The following is a 9,984-nucleotide window of genomic DNA, read 5'->3' as shown; positions in this document are numbered from 1 at the left end:
GCACCCACATTAGAGCACCCACATTAGAGCACCCACATTAGAGTACCCACATTAGAGTACCCACATTAGAGCACCCACATTAGAGTACCCACATTAGAGCACCCACCTTAGAGTACACACATTAGAGCACCCACATTAGAGCACCCACCTTAGAGCACCCACCTTAGAGCACCCACCTTAGAGCATCCACCTTAGAGCACCCACCTTAGAGCACCCACCTTAGAGCACCCACCTTAGAGCATCCACCTTACAGCACCCACCTTAGAGTACCCACATTAGAGCACCCACCTTAGAGCACCCACCTTAGAGCACCCACCTTAGAGCACCCACCTTAGAGCACCCACCTTAGAGCACCCACCTTAGAGCACCCACCTTAGAGCATCCACCTTACAGCACCCACCTTAGAGCATCCACCTTAGAGCACCCACCTTAGAGCACCCACCTTAGAGCACCCACCTTAGAGCATCCACCTTACAGCACCCACCTTAGAGCACCCACATTAGAGCACCCACATTAGAGTACCCACATTAGAGTACCCACATTAGAGCACCCACATTAGAGTACCCACATTAGAGCACCCACCTTAGAGTACACACATTAGAGCACCCACATTAGAGCACCCACCTTAGAGCACCCACCTTAGAGCACCCACCTTAGAGCATCCACCTTAGAGCACCCACCTTAGAGCACCCACCTTAGAGCACCCACCTTAGAGCATCCACCTTACAGCACCCACCTTAGAGCACCCACCTTAGAGCACCCACCTTAGAGCACCCACCTTAGAGCATCCACCTTAGAGCACCCACCTTAGAGCCGGTGACAGGTGGCGGCGGTAGTGAGCACATGAGTTTCCGGCTGAGAAAACAAAATACTCCCCCCCCCCCCGGCTGCTGATATAAGTGTTTCGGCTCGTTTCCTTGTAGGTTGGAGATAGGGTGAAGACTCTCACTTGGGACTGTAGAGGAATACACTTAGATACCTGCAGAGACTCTATAGGGTGAGGTAGGACCAGACCCGGCCCTCCGGAGGCCCTCTCTGCTCTGATCTTCCCTACACACTCCTGGAACTCCTAAATTTCTTAAACGTGAGCGGCGCGATGTTGTGGATCATTTAGCGATCGATTTTCCGGCAATAAATGCTAAACTAATTGTCTGATAGTTCGACGCTGGTGATCTATCTAAATATTTATTTATTTATTTATTTATTTATTTATTTATTTATTTATTTATTTATTTATATACAAGAAGGTCCATTGGGTTTGTGAGAATACATAGCATAGTACAGTAATTGCACTCTTGTAAAGCCACTAGTACGCGCAGCGTTTCTGGCAGGTCCTTAAATCTAACAGATAATTTTAAGTAGGTAAATTCTATCAGAATTAATAAAATGATAACAAAAACATTGCAAGAAAAAAAATGAGATGAGAGAGATTGGTAAGTATATTAAATAGTCGCCACCAGACTGTAAGATCAAGGGATCACTAAGCTTTGGGAGGCAGCTAGACTTGAATTGTTTTGTTTGTTAAATAACATCTTTGCTGGTAAGCTTCTGCATAGTCTGGTTCAGGGTAAAGCATTATATGCAGGCGAGGAGTCACAATAATGTGGCTGAAATATGTTGACCAGACCACACACTAGAAGGTGAAGTGGCGACGACGTTTCGGTCCGTCCTGGACCATTCTCAAGTCGATTGTGGTCCAGGACGGACCGACACGTCGTCGTCCCTTCACTTACTAGTGTGTGGTCTGGTCAATAAAGCATTATATTATGGTCTTATGAAGTAAAGACAGACAAAGTACTCAGGGAAAATATTACTTATTTCTGCCTCGTTATCAGTTACTTGACCTGTCTCAAGTTTTAGTGCCCGTCTTCTTGCTGATCCTTGACATTTAGCCCGAAGGCCACCGCCTCTAGTGGCCTCGACGGGGACAAGAAGCCGGCGGCTTGTAAAAGGTCCCGCCATAATTCCTGAGGAATTTTGGAGCTGAATTTTTAACTGGAGTAATGTCTTTGCATTTACAGCTACGCCGGGTAGGCGGTTCCATGGGGTTTCTAACCCTATGGGTAAAAAAAAAAAATCATTTGTCTAGCCTACACTTGAAACAAGCCAGCCATCCCACGTCCATTATGTTACCTGGTAATATGTTCCACAAATTAACAACCCTGTTTCCAAACCCGTATTTACCCAGGTTTTTCCTAAATCTAAACTTATCTAGTTTATATCCATTGTTTCGTGTTTTATTGTGTTGATATATTAATACCTTATTATTATCATCTTTGTTATGCCCATTCATCCACTTGTACATTTAATTCATGTCACCCCCGGTCAGCCGAGCGGACAGCACGCTGGACTTGTGATCCTGTGGTCCCGGGTTCGATCCCGGGCGTCGGCGAGAAACAGTGGGCAGAGTTTCTTTCACCCTATGCCCCTGTTACCTAGCAGTAAAATAGGTACCTGGGTGTTAGCCAGCTGTCACGGGCTGCTTCCTGGGGGTGGAGGCCTGGTCGAGGACCGGGCCGCGGGGACACTAAAGCCCCGAAATCATCTCAAGATAACCCCTAAACACTTAGCTTTTCTAGAGAATGTAAATTAAGCTTTTTCAATCTATCTTCATATGGAAAGTTTTTAATTTGGGGAATTAACTTTGTCATCCTACGCTGGACGTGTTTTAGTAAATTTATATCCATTCTATAGTACGGCGACCAAAACTGAACTGCATAATCTAAACGGGGCCTAACCAGAGCAAGATATAGCTGAAGAACCACACCAGGTGCCTTGTTACTAACGCTGCGATTAATAAATCCCAGTGTCCTATTCGCCTTATTGCTAACATTTATGCATTTATTTGGCATATTTATGTATTTGGCATATTTATGTATTTACTTGGCATATTTATGTATTTGGCATATTTATGCATTTATTTGGTATACTTGTGCATTTATCTGGCATATTTATGCATTTATTTTGCTTTCAATTCCTACTAATCGTGACCCTCAGATCGTTATCGATGTCAGATATCGGAATTTGAAGACCATCCAGCTGATATCCTGCAAAGCTGTCATCATCACCAAGCCTCAGAACCTTATGTGACAACATGAAACTACATCAGCCAATCTTCGACCCTGTTAAAAGCCTATTTTGGTCGTCTTGAAGTGATCTAACGTCTTCTTCTGAGCTTATTGCCCTGTCTTTTCCTTATTCTTTGTTTCATATAGATGAAAATACTTCAGAATTTGTCTTTGCCTAACCTGCTATATGAACTGCTTAGTTTCATGTTGATGTTTTATTTACTACCGCATATATAAATATATATATCACTTGCATCATTAACTACCCCGTGCCTATATGTCACCCGCGAACATAACTACCATCCTGGACCATTATTACCACCTGTGTAAACAACCGGTTATATGGTTACATAGACAAACAAGCAAACAACACAGGTCTATATGATGCCATAGTTCACGTACTTAATAACTCACTTTACCCAACTTAAACTGGTGTTCTTCCTGGAAAGTAAAATATATTGAGATTCTGAAACATTCTTATCTTCCAGAACATTCTTATCTTCCGTAACATTCTTATCTTCCAGAACATTCTTATCTTCCAGAACATTCTTATCTTCCAGAACATTCTTATCTTCCGTAACATTCTTATCTTCCAGAACATTCTTATCTTCCAGAACATTCTTATCTTCCAGAACATTCTTATCTTCCAGAACATTCTTATCTTCCAGAACATTCTTATCTTCCAGAACATTCTTATCTTCCAGAACATTCTTATCTTCCAGAACATTCTGGATAGTTGCGGGGCTCGAACCAGTGCCTCCCTTTTCCTGCCAGCACATCCAGGTGTGCCAAATTTATTACACTTCACCAACCCTTCTTCCAGAGGCACTAGGCTCAAGATATAAACTCAAGATATAAACTCAAGATATAAACTCAAGATATAAACTCCCAGTCGGGGTAGTTTGTAAGACCAAACAATTAGCTAAGGAAGCAATTAAATACAATTGATCTGAACAAATCCACAAGGGCCGTGACGAGGATTCGAACTTACGTCCGAGAGCATCTCAGACGCTGCCTTAATCGACTGAGCTACGGCAGCATGGAGCTGCTTCCCACGTCGTAACTCAGTCGATTAAGGCAGCGTCTGGGATGCTCTCGGACGTAAGTTCGAATCCTCGTCACGGCCCTTGTGGATTTGTTTATTTGATGCATCACGCTATTGTGATTTCTGCGTGAAACACCTGACCTGGCTTGGCGAATCCTTAAAGTAGGCTGTTGGCTAGTTATTAGGAGAAAACTAAACCTTGTAATATGATTCAATGACTCTAGCAACTATAAATATTATATCAAATATAGATTTTTTTTAATAAATTAACAATTAGTAATGTGCGACTTAAGTGATTTCTGTGTGAGTTCAGGAGCTGTGTGCATGCCAGCTCCTCTTTAATATACAGACCACAGACCTACTCCTTCACTGGTTCCCAGGGGTTGTCATAGCCAGGGGGTGGTCATGGGGGACGAGCTCCCATGACCTATAAAATGCTCCTATACGGCATGCGTCTCCAATAGCCTCTGACAACCAAGTCCAACTCCTGGCCTGCACGGATGGCTTAGTCTTTAAGTCCGGCGGAACTGCTTTTACCGACAGGAGAAGGGGCGAGGGCGTGCCTCTGGCGCCTTAAAACCAGCTGCTCCGGGTAGATGGGACTCGATAGCCTGGGAAGGCAGCCCATCTAGGGGAAGGAAAACCCTGATTTTAAGCCTCCGCTGCCTTGCGGCCACACCCCTTTTTGGGAAAGGCTTCAGGAGTCAACCTCGAGGAAAAATCCGGAGTTGGAGCCCCTAAGGCAGTTCGTTGTTGACGTCGACCTCGTTCTGGCAGCTCCTGCGACGTTGCTGGAACCATGTGTATTGTCTTTTGCCTTTCTATTGGATAATTTCAGCAACGTGGAGAGGGGGGACCTGCTGCATGGGTAACAGCTTCTCCTCCATATCTACCTACCCAGGGCAGCTCCATAGTCTTCTGAGACTAAAGGATGCCTACTACTACTACTACTACTCCACTTGACCTAATTACTCTGTCACATCTATATAGATTATAATTCGGAATCCAGATTTCACAATCCATGTGGTCTTTTGTGTGGGTTTCTGTAAATGCACCAAATATTAAATTCGATTCTATTAGGAGGCCATTTATGAACTTAACTTTGTTTCTTGATTTTGGTTTCAAGCCTTGTATGTTTGCAAATATGAATGATTTCCCATATTGCGTGTTACTTCTGGTGGGCTTTGGTAGTTCTCCCCCCCCCCCACTCTACCCAGGTCCAGGGTGTGTTGTTTTGGAAGTGATTCGTCCAGTGTTGGTAGTAGGACGGGTGTTGTGTGGTGTAGCACCTGTGTACTTGTTGAAAATTTGTATTCCAGTCTTGTGGGTATCTCCCTTCCCCTCTGTAATCCTGTAGTGGTTCCATCTGACTGTTCCTCTCTTATATTTACTACTCTGTTTCTGCCTTCCTCTAAAAAATCTCCAGTAGTGTCATATTGATCTTCCCGTCTATAACGCTCTGTACCTCTCACGTGGAATTCCGGACACTGAAGATTGTAGCATTTTTTGTCCCTAATTGAAAATTGACATAATTTAGGGTGGCAGTATCTACACCCCGTTCCAAAACGGCATGTACCGTTATGAACAACCTTGTTGGGTAATAATTGTGAACTAGCAATTAACACGACACAACCTAGTTTACGTAAACCATCAACACATAAACTCCCTAATTTCCTAATTAACTATATTAAATTATATCAAATCACAAAGTCATGCATATAGTGAACAAATCCACAAGGGCCGTGATGAGGTTCGAACCCTGATCACGGCTCTTGTGGATTCGTTGATTTGATGCATCAGGCTATTGTGATTTCTGCGTGTCTTGCATATAATTCTTTCGAGATTTAAGATATTTTTGTTTCTAATTTTTGGGGGGGTTTTCAAAGATTTTTTAGTTTCAAAGATTTTCCGTTGATAAGATGTTTTGTTATCTAAGATCTTTCGGCCGCCAAGATCTTTCGGCCGCCAAGATCTTTCGGCCGCCAAGATCTCTCGGCTGTCAAGATCTTTCTACTGTCAAGATCTTTCTACTGTCAAGATCTCTCGGTTGCCAAGATCTTTCGGCTGCCAAGATCTTTCGGTTGCCAAGATCTTTCGGTTGCCAAGATCTTACGGCTGTCAAGATCTTTCGGCTGCCAAGATCTTACGGCTGTCAAGATCTTTCGGCTGCCAAGATCTTACGGCTGCCAAGATCTTACGGCTGTCAAGATCTTTCGGCTGCCAAGATCTTACGGCTGTCAAGATCTTTCGGTTGCCAAGATCTTTCGGTTGCCAAGATCTTTCGGTTGCCAAGATCTTTCGGTTGCCAAGATCTTTCGGTTGCCAAGATCTTTCGGTTGCCAAGATCTTTCGGTTGCCAAGATCTTTCGGTTGCCAAGATCTTTCGGTTGCCAAGATCTTTCAGCTGCCAAGATCTTTCGGCCGCCAAGATCTTTCGGCTGCCAAGATCTCTCGGCTGCCAAGATCTCTCGGCTGCCAAGATCTCTCGGCTGCCAAGATCTCTCGGCTGCCAAGATCTTTCGGCTGCCAAGATCTTTCGGCTGCCAAGATCTTTCAGCTGCCAAGATCTTTCGGCTGTCAAGATCTTTCGGCTGTCAAGATCTCTCGGCTGTCAAGATCTCTCGGCTGTCAAGATCTCTCGGCTGTCAAGATCTCTCGGCTGTCAAGATCTTTCTACTGTCAAGATCTTTCTACTGTCAAGATCTTTCTACTGTCAAGATCTTTCTACTGTCAAGATCTCTCGGTTGCCAAGATCTTTCGGCTGCCAAGATCTTTCGGTTGCCAAGATCTTTCGGTTGCCAAGATCTTTCGGTTGCCAAGATCTTTCGGTTGCCAAGATCTTTCGGTTGCCAAGATCTTTCGGTTGCCAAGATCTTTCGGTTGCCAAGATCTTTCGGTTGCCAAGATCTTTCGGTTGCCAAGATCTTTCGGTTGCCAAGATCTTTCAGCTGTCAAGATCTTACGGCTGTCAAGATCTTTCAGCTGTCAAGATCTTACGGCTGTCAAGATTTTACGGCTGCCAAGATCTTTCGGTTGCCAAGATCTTTCGGTTGCCAAGATCTTTCGGTTGCCAAGATCTTTCGGTTGCCAAGATCTTTCGGTTGCCAAGATCTTTCGGTGGCCAAGATCTTTCGGTGGCCAAGATCTTTCGGTGGCCAAGATCTTTCGGTTGCCAAGATCTTACGGCTGTCAAGATCTTACGGCTGTCAAGATCTTACGGCTGTCAAGATCTTTCAGCTGTCAAGATCTTTCGGCTGCCAAGATCTTACGTGGCTGAGCGGTTCGTGCATATACCTGGGGAGTAGAGGGGCGCGGGTTCGAGTCCCTAACACAGCATCAACAGTGGTAATAACATCACTTTACGGCCTGACCTCCAGCGGCAACTTTGTACACTATGTTGCGAAAATATTTAATGGGACTTTTGTTGCCTTTTTGAGCGTCGTGCAGTTGACACGGTGCGTGACTGTGAGGCCGCTACGTGCACGGTACGTGACTGTGAGGCCGCTACGTGCACGGTACGTGACTGAGGCCGCTACGTGCACGGTGCGTGATTTTGAGGCCGCTATGTGCACGGTGCGTGACTGTGAGGCCGCTACGTGCACGGTGCGTGATTTTGAGGCCGCTATGTGCACGGTACGTGACTGTGAGGCCGCTACGTACACGGTACGTGACTGTGAGACCGTTTGAGGGGTTTTCTATTTTGCTTTCCCGACTGCAATGTGTACGTCGCCAATGTACATGTGGCAGACGCTTCACGAAACTGTTGGAATCAGCAGAGAAAATACGAGAGCAACCGTATAGGGCCTGGGAGCAAGGCCGAGTTAGAGTCCTGTGGGTCTCAGACTAGTCTCACCTGGTCCTGCTCCACGTTGATCGTTGGAATCTCCTCAATGCTTGAAACACTTTAAGGGACTCCCAGGGTCCTCATCACATTTATAGTTTAGTGAATACAGGCAACTCGGTGTTGAAGACACTTAGAGCTGAAGACTTATGTAATATTGGCAGTATTCAGAAGTGGTTCAACGGAAACACTGCATAAAGCTTAACAGTAGTTTATTTACTAACTTAACCACTAATACACAGGGTGCTTGATTTACTTTAGATTGGCGTCAGAAAGGCTATGGTTGTATTAGCGAGACTCTTGACGTCTGGCTAACCGATTCGGATCCACTCGTGGCGAAGCACCTAACTTAACACAGTTGACAGCCAATCATTAACACGGCAACCTAACTGCCGGTATGCAAAGGGATCACAAGAGTTCCAACCGGATACTCGGTAATGATGATATGCAATAAATCAACAACTACACTGTCAATGGGACAGGCAATAACATGCACAATAATAATCACACACAATACTAAATGTGTGGTGTATGTGAAGCTCACATTTACAGACGAGTGTAATGTCGTGATACCTCACAGATAACCACGCATACACCGTCGAGTGTCTAGGTCTCCACATATACCTGTGCCAGGTATGAGGAGGTGAGACTGTGGTTGATCCCTCAGATCAACACAGACAGACACAATAAAACAATGACAAGTTCTTGTACTTACAGGTGGGGTACCTCTCTTATTCACTCAATCACGCACATTTATGCAAGAACTCGTAGGTGGCCTGACAGTTGGTTCTGCTCGTCACGACGTGAGACCAGTGGCGACAGGCTTTCCCAGAAACCGCACTTGACACGGGGGTACTCGCAGGAGGGCGAGCTGTGTGTCTAACCGACACACGCACACACTTAGTGGCACTGGCGATGAGTAAGGTGGTGACGTCACGTAGTACAGTGAAGGCGGCGGCTGGCGGGCTACACGCTCGGGACAGAGTGGCGGCGGCTGACTATATGGTACTATGCGGTACACTGTGGTAAAGTCACACACAGGTTACTTAGGCGGCGGCACTGCCTTAGTTCACTCTAGGTCACTCACAGACGATCTCCACTTGTCACCAGGGGTTACCTGATACCAGTCTGTTTCGCTCTGGTGATTTGTCACTACCAGGCTTCTAAACAATATAGTCACAGTCGCGATTCCGGGCGAGTGTTGGTATATCAAAAAGACGCTGAGTTTAACTTGACGGTGAGGAATAGACGATGTTCTTCTGTCTACTGGCCGATACAGAACAGGACATGTCCTCTATGCAAGGGCTCCCTCACGTGAATGCCTTTGCAAGAGAATGCAGGGCATCTCGTGGGACACAACACAAGAGGTTACAATTTGACCAATGACATTGCTGCAAAAGAGCGGGAACCAATCATATTGATCGTTCTATGATCAGTAGCAGAGGTGACGTCATGAAAACGTCACGACCACGTCAGAGTTGTTATTCTCCATTGTGCTGGTTGAGGCTGACCCCCAGAGGTCAGACTGTCCTGTCGCCTCGCTGGCGTCTCTCTCACGCTGGCACCAGCCAATGTACTCTCTGACCCTGTGGCCAGTAACTTCCCTGTATCTACTTCCTGCCTGGACATACGGCGGCCTCCGTATTATAACCGTGTTCCTGGTTAAGTGGGCATTCTGGAGATATCCAACAAGCCAGTTTACTATCCAGGGTAAACAGAGATAGGGCTTGTGCACGAAGATCAGTGCACATGCTCTGCAATGAGCCATTCAAGTCAACTGTGGGAGAATCTTGAGAGACCATTCTCTCCACCGTTACTGCTAGGAATGGTAACGGATCGCAGACATTTCCGTTTTCTATGCATGGGACTCGATAGGGTTAGGTGGGTTGCTTCGGTTAGGTGGTACTAAGGCACCCATACCTAACCTAGCCGAGATCCAGAGATGGAAAATGTTGATATTTGTGAGCCGCTGAGATCATCGTATTTGATCATCCCCCCCTCGTGGGGGTCGGGGCGGGGGGTCGGGGCGG

This window comes from Procambarus clarkii, chromosome 19 (assembly GCF_040958095.1).
Source record: "Procambarus clarkii isolate CNS0578487 chromosome 19, FALCON_Pclarkii_2.0, whole genome shotgun sequence".
NCBI classification, from domain to species: Eukaryota; Metazoa; Arthropoda; class Malacostraca; order Decapoda; family Cambaridae; genus Procambarus; species Procambarus clarkii.
Note: the sequence above shows the minus strand (reverse complement) of the source record.